This window comes from Mus pahari, chromosome 23 (genome assembly GCF_900095145.1).
Source record: "Mus pahari chromosome 23, PAHARI_EIJ_v1.1, whole genome shotgun sequence".
In the NCBI taxonomy this organism is placed as follows: domain Eukaryota; kingdom Metazoa; phylum Chordata; class Mammalia; order Rodentia; family Muridae; genus Mus; species Mus pahari.
The window spans coordinates 36,998,516-37,012,658 of NC_034612.1; positions in this window are offsets into that span (position 1 = coordinate 36,998,516).

The window sequence follows — 14,143 nt, forward strand, 5'->3', positions numbered from 1 at the left end:
TTCTTTTTCTTCTTCTTCTTCTTCTTCTTCTTCTTCTTCTTCTTCTTCTTCTTCTTCTTCTTCTTCTTCTTCTTCTTCTTCTTCTTCTAGAATGTAGCTTTGGATATCCTGGAAATATGTAGACCAGGTTAACCTTGAACTCACAGAGGTGTACATGTTTTACATGAGAAGGCTGGAAGAGGGCAATGGATCCCCCGGATCCAGAGCTACAGACATTTGTAAGTGTCCTTGTAAGTACTGGAAACCAAACCCTGGTCCTCTGTAAGAGCAGCACGCGTTCTTATCTCCCAAACCATCTCTAGCTCCATCCCCACACAATCTTAAAGTTCTTTATCTTACCAGCCATTGCCAATGCCATCTTCCCGAAATAACAATCTCTCTATCGAATGTTTCCTTTATCGGAGAGCTAAAAGGAATCTAAGCATCTCAAATCAAATCATGTGATCCTCACGGACTTGAAATTCCTGGCTGGGGACCAGACCAAGGACAGGACAGAGGACATTTCTCCTCTCAGCCTCTGAAGGTTCTCTGAAGGCCACTTAGGAGATGCTCCAAATTACAGACATGACCAGAAGCCTAAGGGCTTGCTTTATCGAGCTATCTCAAGCACAGGATTATCAACACCAGGGTATTTCCTCATACTGGTTTAAAACACTCCCATGCCTTAAACTTTAAGTATGTGAGATGGTATGTGGAGAGCAATGGTCTTGAGGGTCTGGTGGCTAAGAGCACTGGCTGCTCTTGCAGAGGACCCGGGTTTGATTCCTGGCACCCACACAGGGCCTCACAACCATGTGTAACTCCAGTTCTAGGGGATTCCACGCCTTCTTCTGACCTCCACGGACACTACATACATATGGAAAACAGACACGCATGCAACCAAAACACCCATATACACAAATTAACAACAATTATGCAGGAGTCCAAGACAGTGGATGGGCCGCTCTGTGCACCGACCGGCCCACACAATCAAAGAGGTTGAGAACCTTCCAGAAGCTATTACCCGGGAACTGAAGTGTAGGATTGTTTTTCTTTGGACTTTAGACCAGTGATTTCAAGGCTGATACAGGCTGATATAATTTCACTCTACCGATCCAAATAGGTCAAACACCATTCGCATCAGCAATGTTTATTTTCTTACATGGTTATCTCCTTTATTTCCTCCAACAGCCCTATCAAACCAGCAGAATTGTCCTCTTTACGCGGGTGATAAAAGCTGGGTCCAGAAGGCTAAGGGTGGTTTCCACGGTCGTCAACGGGCTACCTGCGTCTGACAGTGCTGCCCAGGGCCAGAGCCAAAGCCACCAGTGCCAGTGCTGTGATTGATCCATCTATGGGGTTGGGGGAGGGACTTGGGGTGTCAGGGAGAAGATCACACGGCATAGGCTGGGCCATGACATGACACTAGGAAAGCACGAGCCCTTCTTTCTCCCCCCCCCCCACAATGAACATCTTTAGCTTGGAGTTGACAAGGGGCACACAGGGAAGCCCGCCCCCTTGTTTGGAAATATACATTCTTTTTTTTTTTTTTTTTCGAGACAGGGTTTCTCTGTATAGCTCTGGCTGTCCTGGAACTCACTTTGTAGACCAGGCTGGCCTCGAACTCAGAAATCCGCCTGCCTCTGCCTCCCGAGTGCTGGGAAATTGACATTCTTGAAGGAGGGTCCGTGCACACGCAGAGAGACCATGCAGAAGCAATGAGCCACATTTTAGTTTGCCTGTGAATTATAATTTATTTACTCTTTATTTGAAGGAATGAATGATGGCTATTAAAATGTTTATTAGCTGTTGCATTTCTATGCAATAATTAGGGAAGTTATACATGATGATACTTCCAGTTGAAAATACTGGAGCTCTGTGGGAAACATGATTCAAATATTTAACTAAATCTATCTTCTTCTTCTTCTTCTTATTATTATTATTATCATCATCATCATTATGAGACAAGGTCTTGCTATGTAGTCCTGACTGTCCTGGAACTCACTATATAGACCAGGCCAGCCTAGAACTTACAGAGATCTGACTGCCTGTTCAAGGCCTGCACCACCACGTCCAGCATTTAGCTTTGATATTTTGAGACAGGGTCTTAGGAATAACCCAGGCTGGCTTCAAACCCAGAATCCTCCTGTCTCAGCTTCCCGAGTGCTGGGGTTACAGGTATGTGTCGCCATGCCAGGCTAAACCTCTGTCTGTCCTAAAGCAACACCCTGGATTTAGGAGGGTGGGCAGCTACCTCACCTGCATCTCTGCCATTTCCAGGTTGAGCAGAGGTTGTAGACATTTCTGCTGCTTTCCCCCAGCTCTTATCAGTTTGTGCTACTGTATATTAGCTTATCCTCAGAGGTGAAGTTTGGGCAAAATACGGGTGGGGCTATGTAAATAAAAACTTATTATTTCATCTGTTTTAATCAACGGTCTATAATCTTGAACCATTTCCTCTTCTAGCGTTTGCTGCATGAGATGACTATTCTAGCTTCATAGCTAGTCTCCCCAAAATTCTGCTCACCAGGACCTTTGCAGAAAGGCTCTCTCACCCACCTCATCTATAAACCCGGTGGAAGTTGGGAGAAAAACGCCTGCTCTTAGGGAAGCCTCTGGTTCCCACAGCCACTTTTTTGTCTGCTGCTTACAGAGCTCTGCCCCGCCTCGACTATGCACGGGGGACCGGAGCAGGACTGAATCGGAATGGGGAATCAGTGTGGGAAGCAAGGCTCAGGGGCCTCGATTTGCTGGCCTCGGAGACAGGAGAAGACTGTGTTGTCAGGATGTCTGTAAACCACGGAGATGGAGGTCTAGGGGAGCAGTCAGACCGGACAGTTCCAAGAGCTCCGGGGAGATGTGGGCAAAATGCAAAACTAGGAGATGTCGGCCCAGCGGTGCCCATGCCCCGCCATTCCCAACAGGAGCCAACTTGACTGACTGGCTGGGTTTACTGGCAGCGGAAGAGATGTAAGACTCATTGAGGGCAAGCAATGCTCCCTCCTGCGGAAGGAGAAATGTACCTTCAGCAGGCGGAGGCAGGAGGGTCACAAGTGCTAGGCTACTTTGGGCTATCAAGTGAGATGATGTTTAAAAAAAAAAATGGCTGGAGAGATGGCTCGGCGGTTAAGAGCACTGACTGCTCTTCCAGAGGTCCTGAGTTCAAATCCGAGCACCACGTGGTGGCTCACAACCATCTGTCATGGGATCTGATGCCCTCTTCTGGTGTATCTGAAGACAGCTACAGTGTACTTATATATAATAAATAAATCTTTAAAAACAAACAGACAAACAAACTTGGTTTGTATGAATGTAGATGCTTAAAAAAAAAAAAATTTGGTTTGCTAAATGCTATAGTGCTGACTGCTCTCCCGTGACAGCAGTTCCTGTCTGTTCCCCCCTAGGGCTGCAGGCTTGGTCCTCCTATTTCTCTTGGAAGCCACACTGTTGGATCCTTGGGTAGCTGTTTCCCCTGCATTATAAAGAGGAGGGTTTTGATCTGTCTGCCTTTTGTGGGAGGTCTGTCTGTCTGCATTTGGGAGCGGGGAGGGTTCTTAGGTTAAGAACAATTATCCCTTGGCTTACTGTTGTTCATACTGTCATTTAAAAATCTATGTGAACAGACTCAAACATCTGTTTGGATTGTCGTCCTGTTGTGTCTCACAAAGGGCAGGGTTTTGAGTCCCACAGCCCGGGATGGGTCCTAAGTTAATCATCTTAAATGTTTAAATATTCAAATAGCTTGTTCTCCGTAGGAGACCAGAGGTACAAGTTCTTCTGAGAAAAGAATGTGAGAGTCTGGTGGGAATAGCCCACACTAGGAGCTAGAAGCTTGGGCAGAAGTGGAAGGTGAGGGACTGTGTTTTAACTTGTTATGTTTTTGAACATGGAGAACCTCTTTTGTAAGACATAAAGACCTGCTTTGATTAAAAGGTGACTCCAGGACTGGAGAGGTGGCTCAGTGGTTAGAGCACCGGCCGCTCTTGCAGAGGACCTGGGTTCGGTTCCCTAGCGCCCACAGAGAAGCTCACAACCACTTGTAACTCCAGTCCCAGAAGATCCGGCGTCCTGTTCTGGCCTCTGAGGGCACTGTACACACACGGTGCATACATAGACATACAGTGGGCATAACACCCACACACATGAGAAAAATAAATAACATTTTAAAAGGTGATAGGAAGGTGGAAATCCAACTTTGAAAAAAAGCCACACTTTAATAAGACAGAAGTTTGTTTTTTTTTTACACAGGGGAGGGGTGAGGAGGATTTTTAGTTAAGGAATAAAGTCAATAAATGTGTGATTTATATGTGTGCATTTTGGCAATAGCTCTGAAACTGGAATTGTAGGTTTATGGCTTATAATTAAAGTTTGGAGTTAAGATTCTTCAGGGAGAGAGAAATAAAACTCCATTTAAAGCCCACGCCTTGTTTCTGGGGAAGTCACCCAGGGCAGATTTTTACAGCCCCGGCTACCACTCTCTCCATTCTCTTCCTAATTTCCAAACTTCTGCTTGCTGGCCTTTCTCTGGACGATGGGGCCGGGCTTCCTTCCAGTGCTGGCTGAAGCTCGGACGAGCCCTGGTTCACCTCAGCTGCACACAGGCTACACAAAGTCACATCTCATCTCCAGATCTGGCCACAGTGCGGTGACCGTGACAAAGGCGGTGGAGAGGGTGAGCCCAGGCCCCGCTGGTTAAGTTACCAAGGCAGAGAAACTGGAATGGGAAACGGGGGGGGGGGGGAGCTAACAGCTTTTTCTCAGTGACAGGCACACCATGTGCTACCCCAGAACTGGCGAGCAGGTTAGAAAGACTTCAGGAATCTTCTGCGCCGAGTGTTGAGCAGAATCGCCGTTTACCAAGCCATGTATATGTATAACACAGGGCTAAAGAGATGGCTCAGCAGTCACGAGTGCTCGATGCTCAATTAGTGAGAACCAGACTTCAGAACCCAGTCCCCACCGAACAAGATAGGCATCCTATAAATACCCGAAACTCTACCTCTGAGGGACCTAACACCTTCTCAGATTTATGTACCTGCACGTACCCACGTCCATACGCAGACACTCATACACATATACACACACAAAATCTTTTATAACATCGGAGCCAGTGAGGTAGGTAATGATACTGGACACTCGATGGAGACCTGAGTTCAATCCTGGAACTCACATAAAAGTGGTCCTGTGGTGCACACACACGCACACACATGCACACACATGCACACGCATGCACACACACACACGCATACGCACAAACACGCACACACTTTTGACAAGCCAAAACCTATATGGTGTATCTGTATCAGCCTCTCTCTTGCCTGCCCCATGCACTCTTGCACGCTCTCGTGCACCCACACACGGTGTTTGCGACTTAGAAACAAGGGGCACAGATGGTGCCCATGTGAGTCATACATTTGTATGTTAAGGGGAAGCTACAAAAATGGTACAGGCAGATTCTGAAATACAGTAACCATGTACCAAGCAAACAAGCCCACCAAACTACAGAGATGAAAAGGTTCCATGCACAATAGGAAGTTAAACTTAAAAAACAAACAAACAAACAAACAAAACCCAAGAATATCTGTGATTGTCAAGACAACGCCGATAACAGAGCTTCCCCCTTGGCGTTAACGGAATTCTAACTATGCTGTGCAGTGGTGTCCAGAGGCAGCCAGCAGGCCTCCAGGAAGGAACCCAGCCCTAGCCCTGAGTCCTCTCAGTCAGTCCTATGTCTGCCTAATTTTAGTGTGTGAATTATTTTTTTTTAAGATTTATTTATTTTATGTATATGAGCACACTGTAGCTGTCTTCAGACACACCAGACGAGGGCATCGGATCCCATTACAGATGGTTGCGAGCTACCACGTGGTTGCTGAGAATTGAACTCAGGACCTCTGGAAGAGTAGTCAGTGCTCTTAACCGCTGAGCCATCTCTCCAGCCCCCTAGTGTGTGAATTATTAATCGTACCGATTCCTAATGACCCGCCTCTTAGGTTCCAAATAACTAGATACTGGTTATCTATAAAAATGAAACTGTTAGCGTTGCCTGTCATTTACATAGACGCACTGTTTAAGTTAGGCTGAGTGTCCAGGGAGGTAGGCCAGGCTCTGGAGTTCTGTTGCATCCCTGATGTCTCCCTGTAGACCCAGTGTGGCTTCATTAACGCCATTCATGAAGCCTCGTGTCCTTCCGGAGGGCCAGTTGGCACGCTTCTGCTAGAGCTGGGTTGATCTCAGAACCTCTGCCGTTCCCTCTGGATGTACCTGCCTCCAACTCCACTCATCTCTCAGGCAAAAGTGAGTTTCCTTGCCTTACTTGCACAGGGGTCAGGCTCTGTTGCAGGCCGGGCAGAACTTGGAACGGTCGCTAGTCATATATCACTCCAGAGGAAGGGCATGTGGCTGGGCGGTACAGCTATAGGAAGTCAAGGTTAGCTTCCTCAGGCGCTCGAAAGAGTCTGTCTACACAGAGAAACCCTGACTCAGGAAGAGAAGAAAAACAAGAGAGAAATCTGTTTGTTTCTGCAGATGAAAGGAACATGGTGGCAGGGGTAGCGTCAGTACCCAGAACCCACCGGGGAGCAGTCCCTCCTTAGTCTCGGGGGTTAAAGGTGACACTTTTTGAGAGAGGTTGTAAAACATTAATGGTGGGTAAAGTTCTTTCTCGATCGCACGATTCTTGAACTGGGTGGTGTTTGCCCAGTAAAGGGCACCGTGTTTGCGAAGGGTAATTTGGAATTGGCAGCGCCAATGTCCCCTCAGCTTCCTGCTGCACTGAGGTCAGTGTGGCAGGTCGCAAGAGGAGCATGGGAAGTATCTGGGATAAATGTTGAATATTGAGTGAGGACTTCCTAGCAGGGCAGGCTCCTGTCATATCAGCTAAATGCTCACAAATTCACCAACCGTAGAGCGTAGGGGACCGGAAGACTGTGTGGCTAACAATCTCTGATGTCGCTATGGTCTCTCATTCCAGACCTCTGGGTGACCTAGGACCTTGGACACAGTCAGCATCCAGGAAGTGTTGTGTTTTGTCTGCCCCTCCTGCCCCGCCCCTCTCTGGCTCTTTTCTGTTTTAATTGGATAAGCCCATGATAAGCATTTACTGAGCAAACAAATGGGTGCTGTCGCCTGCCACCCCCCCCCCAACAAGTGGCCTGCTGCTCCCGCGCAGCACTTTCCCTCTCAGGGAGGCACAGGTGTTGCGTGGCAAGGGTGGAACCAGGATGAGACCAGTAGAGCCAGGAGCCTGTACGTAGGCGCTCAAGCACTCCTTACTGGAAGTCAGTGAGCTCAGAGGACCATATGGGTCCAGGGCCGAGGCCCGCTGGCACTTGTGGGCAAAGATCAGGTTGCCTCAGGTGTTGGGGGCTGGATGGGTGTAGACAAATAAGGAATGCTTTCAGGACGTGGGAAACTGGGCTTTAGAAATTGGTCTGATCCTACCTTAAATAGCCAAGGGCATAACTCGAGTCTGCTACTGCAGGAAACATCGACACCGTACTGGGGTCTTATTATTTCATAGTTTGTGGTTTGGAGACATGACCTCCACCAGCACAGGCTCGAAAAGGTCACTGAGCCCCAGCACTGGGCAGGGGGTTGAGAAATCACTCACACTAATAAAAGCGACTGTTGAGTCCAGACAACCCTTTAAGCAGAGGGAGGAAAAACTCTAAAAATGTGTTATATTAAAAATGTTTTAGGAGCTGGAGAGATGGCTCAGTGGTTAAGAGCACCGATTGCTCTTCCAGAGGTCCTGAGTTCAATTCCCAGCAACCACATGGTGGCTCACAACCATCTGTAATGGGATCTGATGCCCTCTTCTGGTGTGTCTGAAGACAGGGATGGAGATACACATATCTGTATGTATGCGCATACATCAAATAAATAGATCTTTTAAAATGTTTTAAAGGAGACGTATGTGAATGGATGTTCTGCTTGTATGTTTGTCTGTGCATCCCATGAGTGCAGTGCCTGTAGCGGCCAGAAGAGGGCATCAGATCCTCTGGATCTGGCAATAGAGTGAGCTGGGAATGGAGTCTGCATTCTAAGCAATAGCAGCAAAACCTCTTTACCTCTGTGCGCCCAGCTCACACAGAAGGCTGTGTGCCGATTTGAAGACTGAAGTCTATGGAAAAGGCACACACACTCCTTTGCTAGTCACAGCTGAAGAAACCGCAAGGAGCTGTCCATTGTTCAAGCTGTTTATAACAGCCTGGAGCCGCAGCTCTTAGGACCGTGTGGAGCAGCAGGCGCTGGGGCTCAGGCAGCTGCTGCTTCGCCATTCAGACGCTGCCAACCTGACCCCAGGCAGGCGGGCATGCTCGCCATGGTTCATGAAACTCAGCTTGTGTTGCTCCTGTTTGTAAAGCAATGAAAGGCTTGCATGAAATGATGGGAGCTCCTGCAGCAGCAACAGGAACCCGGAAAGCAGACAGATTGATATTTCAGAGCCTGTGGAATCCTGCTGATGAAATTACATTCATAAGAAGGGTGGGTGTGGTTCCCCGGCATTTGGCAACACCACAAAGCAATCAGACTAATTGGTTATTGTCTTCTAATGGTATAAAAATCCAAAGCCCATCATTGAAGCAAAGAATACATCTATTTGGATGACGATTACACAGTTTGGCTGTTTGCTCTAATCAAATCATAAACTAATGATCAAATTTGGATTTGATTATGTGCCTATAAAGATAACCGGAGAGCCAACATAGGAAACTGTCAGTCAAAGTCTTTTCAGACAATAGCTAGCATTACAACATGCCAATGACATTTTTATCAGGTAGTTAAGTTAATTACTTGTGGTAAATGTGTTCGTGGGACAAGGATAGATTGCTGTCAACATTTGCTGACCACTTTAAAATGCTGCCCGACCATATGGGAGGAATTGAGGGTGTAATAGCATGCAATTTATTTACACCTGCTAATGTCATATAAAATCCAATAAAGACGTGTGATTGGAACGCGCATGTGTTTTTCTCACCACTAGATGGCACTGTATAATTGTCTTTCCTTCCTTCAGAAACAACATTGGCTCATATCAAGACAACATCAAAACAAGTCGCTTGGAAGGAGTTGATTTCCACTTCTTCTCCTTGCTAGGTGAAATCCACTCTGTCCTTCCCTGTCCCCCAAGTTCCTAATGGGGTACTAATGGCTCTTCCCCATCCCAGATTAAACAGGGCCTGCATGCTGCCCCTTTGGCAAGGGCTGGATCCATTTGGTTCACCCTCTCTTTTTCCCAGAGCTTAATGCCATGCATACAATTCTGTTTGGAGATTCATTTGTTTTAGGTGGAGCAACCGAGAGGCAGACAAGATGAATAGATTGCCCAGCTTCACAGATGAGCAGTAGTACAGGACCGAGAACCCAATTCCAGGTGTCTGACTTCCATGTAGATCATGTTCTGCCTCAGAGAAGGGGTATGTCTATGAGACACAGGGAAAATGATTTAAGGTCCATTTAAAAGGCAGTTAGACCCTTGGGATGCTACATAGGCACATGTATACACAAACGAAGGCTCCGCTGCCTGTTGCCTGTGGCTGAACATGCAACAGTAACGTACGTGCCAGTAGGTAGACATGCTTGCAGCCCCCTGAGAAAAGGTCATGCACCCTCGGGATAGTGCAGGTGCTATAGTTTGGGTTCATAAGGAGAGCCCGTGATTGTAGGGATAGAAGGATATGGTGAATGAGAAAGGGCGTGGCCTCTGCAGGACCCGCCTTCACTCTGCTTGCTAGATCCTACACAGGAGCTTTTTTGAACCCCGGGTCTGAAGAATTAGAACACAAAACCATTCAAGCGGAACGTTCCATTCCAGCTGCAGCTGAAAGAAGGCATCCTCGGGCTGGAGAGGTGGCTCAGAGGGTAAGAGTTCTGACTGCTCTTCTGAAGGTCCTGAGTTCAAATCCCAGCAACCATGTGGTGGCTCACAACCACCTATAATGAGATCTGATGCTCTCTTCGGGTGCGTCTGAAGTCAGCTACAGTGTACTTATTTAAATAAACCTTTGGGCCAGAGTGAGCAGGGACTGAATGAGCAGGGCTGAGCAGAGCGAGCAGAGGTCCTAAATTCAATACCCACCAACCACATGAAGACCCACAACCATCTCTGTGTGTGTGTGTGTGTGTGTGTGTGTGCATTTAAAGAAGGTATCTTCTCTCCTTTTAGATTCCTTTCCCTCTCCGGGAGCAGGTGAGCCCATAGATGAGCCTGCGGCTGTCTCTACATCTGCTCAAACCACCGTTCCATGGGTAAACGTGGTCCTTCTGAGATCTTTCAGTGAGTTGGAATTATCCGGCTAAGGATAGCCCAGCCTTCTGGGAATCACCCTGCATGTCTCCAACAGGGCCCCAGACATCTGGAGGAATACACACCCTCCTGCCTGCTTCCTCTCCCCTTATAACCCTCCACTTTGAAGAGAGATGGTTCTTGAGTCTGAAGTTAACCCCGAGACCAGCAAGAAAGGATTGGTCCCGAGGCTCCTCCACGCTCCTTTCCCTTTCATTGTGCAGTATTGGTCAGATAGCCATGGAGGGTAGGGAATCACTTGACCTTTGACCCTTGACAGGCTGGGGATCACTTGGCCTTTGACCCTTGACAGGCTAGGGATCACTTGACCTTTGACCCTTGACAGGCTGGGGATCACTTGACCTTTGACCCTTGACTTTGGAGTAAGACAAGGCCAGTAGTCTGAAAGTCCCAAGAGGGAGAAAACCTGCTTCAAGCTTAAAAATCTGCCCGGCCTTTGGCAAGTTAGGCCCAGAGTCCAGACTGCCTGTCCATGGCTCTCCCATGTCTTTGCTTCCAAGGGAATCCTGGCAGCACCTACACATCCTATGTAGGGCTGTATGCATCAGGTCCCTCTCAGATATTACATCCAGATCTAGTTGCCTTTATCTGACATCCCCTCTGTCTGTCCCCAACCCCAACAGGACCAATGACGGGCTGGAGGAGATCACTGGGGAAATTTGAGTTCAAGCAGCCATCTGATAGGTGGGTGGGCTTCTGTAAATTTTGGAAGGTGATGGAGGAAGGAGGCAGTGACTTAAACTGAGAGATGCTACGGTGGTCCCTGGCACCCAGACCTCTGAGTGAACTCACTAGGAAGATCCTTAAGTCCTTTCTGTAAAATGGCACGGTATTTGTACAGAACCTATACATCTCTAGATGCCTTGTAATGCCTATGTTATCCAAATAATTGCTATTCTGGATTGTGTAGGCATCACAACAAGGAAAGATGCCTGTCCGTTTTTTGGTCTGGGATCAGTTGAGTTCATGAGCTTAGAACCTTTAAATACAGAGGGCCTGCGGCATCTGGCAGAGTCTGTGCAGCAGTATGGCTGATGGAGACAGCTCAGCCAAGCATACTTGGACACTGTGGGAGTATAGGAAACGATCAGATACTGATAGGTCCCATGAGACCTTGCAAGTATACCAGAAAGGAACCGCACCTCTATCCCAATGATGGTAGGTTGTTTCTCAAACGGCTGGCGTTTGAGAAGGAGCCCTGAGCAACCGTGGAGAGGCTCAGAGAGAATGAACGTAGGTGCTGGCTGTGGCTGAGGTCAGGTGTGACTGCAGTAAATTGGATCAAAAAAGGTATCAGTGGAAGGGAAGAGAATCCCTTGGATCCTGCCTCCAAACTATGCCAAGAAGCCAGATAGAAATGAGGCAAGGACTCCCCAGAGGTGCCTGCCCACCTCCGCCAGGCACGTTTCTGCTGGCTGCCGGGAGAAATTATCCAGCACAAAACCCCTGCCCGAGCTGCAGATGGAGGCTGCATGTTCGTGAGTCTGACCCCACGGGTAATTAGGGAGCAATTAAGCCTGACTCGCTAGACAAAACCTGGTTCCTGTGAACTGAAATGGATTTGAAGTGGATGGTAGCGATTAAGCCCAAGCTTGTGGCGATACCCAGCAGAGCTATTACGGCTGCAGGAAAACATGATCTGACCAAGGAACAGGAGAGCTAACCGGAAAAAGAAAAGGTTGGGAGTCGTGAGATGGACGATAATGAAGACAGTAAGCAGAACTGTGTCTCAACGCCATCTGCAAGATGAATCTAGATAGGCGAACACCAAGGGGAGCGTTCAAAGCGTGGGTGCGGAGATGGTGAGGCATCTGCTGACTGAACAGTCAGGGGCCACGAGTGCCAGCTTGCCCTTCCTCAGTGACTAGATAGAAACCTTGCGAGCTTTCAGTAGGACCGGGACATAGTAGGACCACAGCTGGTCATGATGTGTCCTTTGGGGAGTCCCTGTCCTATTTCTGCCTGGCTTCTCTTACTTTGGAGGCAGGACCCACCCATTTTTCTTACAGGAACAGAATGGTTAGATTCTTTCTCTCTCTCTCTTTCTTTCTTTCTTTCTTTCTTTCTTTCTTTCTTTCTTTCTTTCTTTCTTTCTTTCTTTCTTCCTCCCTTCCTTCCTTCCTTTCTTTTTTTTAAAGGAATTATCTATTTATTTTATTGTATATGATTACACTGTAGCTGTCCTCAGACACAACAGAAGAGGGCATAGGATCCCATTACAGATGGTTGTGAGCCACCATGTGGGTGCTGGGAATTGAACTCAGGACCTCTGGAAGAACAGTCAGTGCTCTTAACCGCTAAGCCATCTCTCCAGCCCTAGATTTTTTTTTTCTTGAACCATTGTCTTCTAACTCTGTGATTTATTTAGCACCATCCATCCAACCATTTCTTACCAGGATGCAAGAACCCACGGTCAGTAACTGTTGACAGACACGAAGAGGCTCATCTGAAGAGTGTGGGCACCCAGGCCAACAGATGAGCCAGTCTGGGGTAGGGACAGCTGCTTGAGTCACGTGCAGGTAGTGGCAACTGGAGCCAACCCAAACTCTTTCTACCTTACCCTCTGGCTCAGAAAAGAAAGACTGTGTTGCTGGGCGTGGTGGCTCACACCTTTAATTCCAAGGAACTCAGGAATCAAAGGCAGGCTGATCGAGGCTAGCCTAGTCCACATAGTGAGATACAGGTCAGCCAGGGCTACACAGCGAGACCTCACTGCTCAAGTAAGAGGAAAGGGCAGATACAGCTGCTCATTTAAGTTCAGTTTCCAGCTGTTAATGAGATAAACAGGGTCACACATTGAAGATTTCCTAGGGCAGATCATGGCTGAGACTGAATGGTCCCAATTTTACCGGACATACTCATTATTAGCACCTTAGGTATCTGAGTTTTGGTTAGGAACATAAAATGGTTAGATTCTGTCTGGAGAGATGGCTTAGTGGCTGCCCTTCCAGATGTCAGAGGTTCAGTTCCCAGCACCCACAGGGTGGTTCAGAACCCTCTAACCAGGTGATTTGCCACCCCCTTCTGGCCTTGGTGGGCACTGTATGCACACACGCACAGACACACACACACAGAGCCAGGAATGCACCCGTAACAATAAAATAATAAAAACTTCATAAATGACTGAATTCTGTGTCCTCTCTCCTGGTTTCCAGAAAGGTCTTCTTGCTCAGCTATTCACTCCTGTGTGAGAGTTCAGTGCTGCCTGATCTAGAGTTATTTTATGAAGTACAAAACTTTGGCCCTTCATGTTTGTTGTGCTAAAATAGCAAATTCCCCTCTAACTTAGTGGTCTAAACCAACACACATTTTTGTTATGGTGTTTTGTAACATGCATTTAACTTTTTGTATTTGGTTCGGTGTTTTGTTTTTGAGACGGGTCTCTCTCTGTAGCCCTGGCTCTCCCTGAACTTATAGAGATCCACCTGCCTCCACCTTCCAAGTGCTGGGATTAAAGGCATTCAGCCCCACAGCCAGCACTTTTTAACCACATGGTTTCTGTGGGTCAGGAGTCTGGGCACGGCTCGGCTGGTTTTTCTTTTCTTTTCCTTTTCTTTCTTTATTTTTAAGATTACTTATTTTATTTTATGTATATGTGTACACTGTAGCTGTACAGATGGTTGTGAGCCTTCATGTGGTTGCTGGGAATTGAATTTTTAGGACCTATGCTCACTCTGGTCAACTCTGCTCGCTCAGTTCCTGCTCACTCCGGCCCAAAGATCTATTTATTTATTTATTTATTTATTTATTTATTTATTTATTATACATAAGTACACTGTAGCTGTCTTCAGATGCACCAGAAGGGGGTATCAGATCTCATTACGGTTGGTTGTGAGCCACCATGTGGTTGCT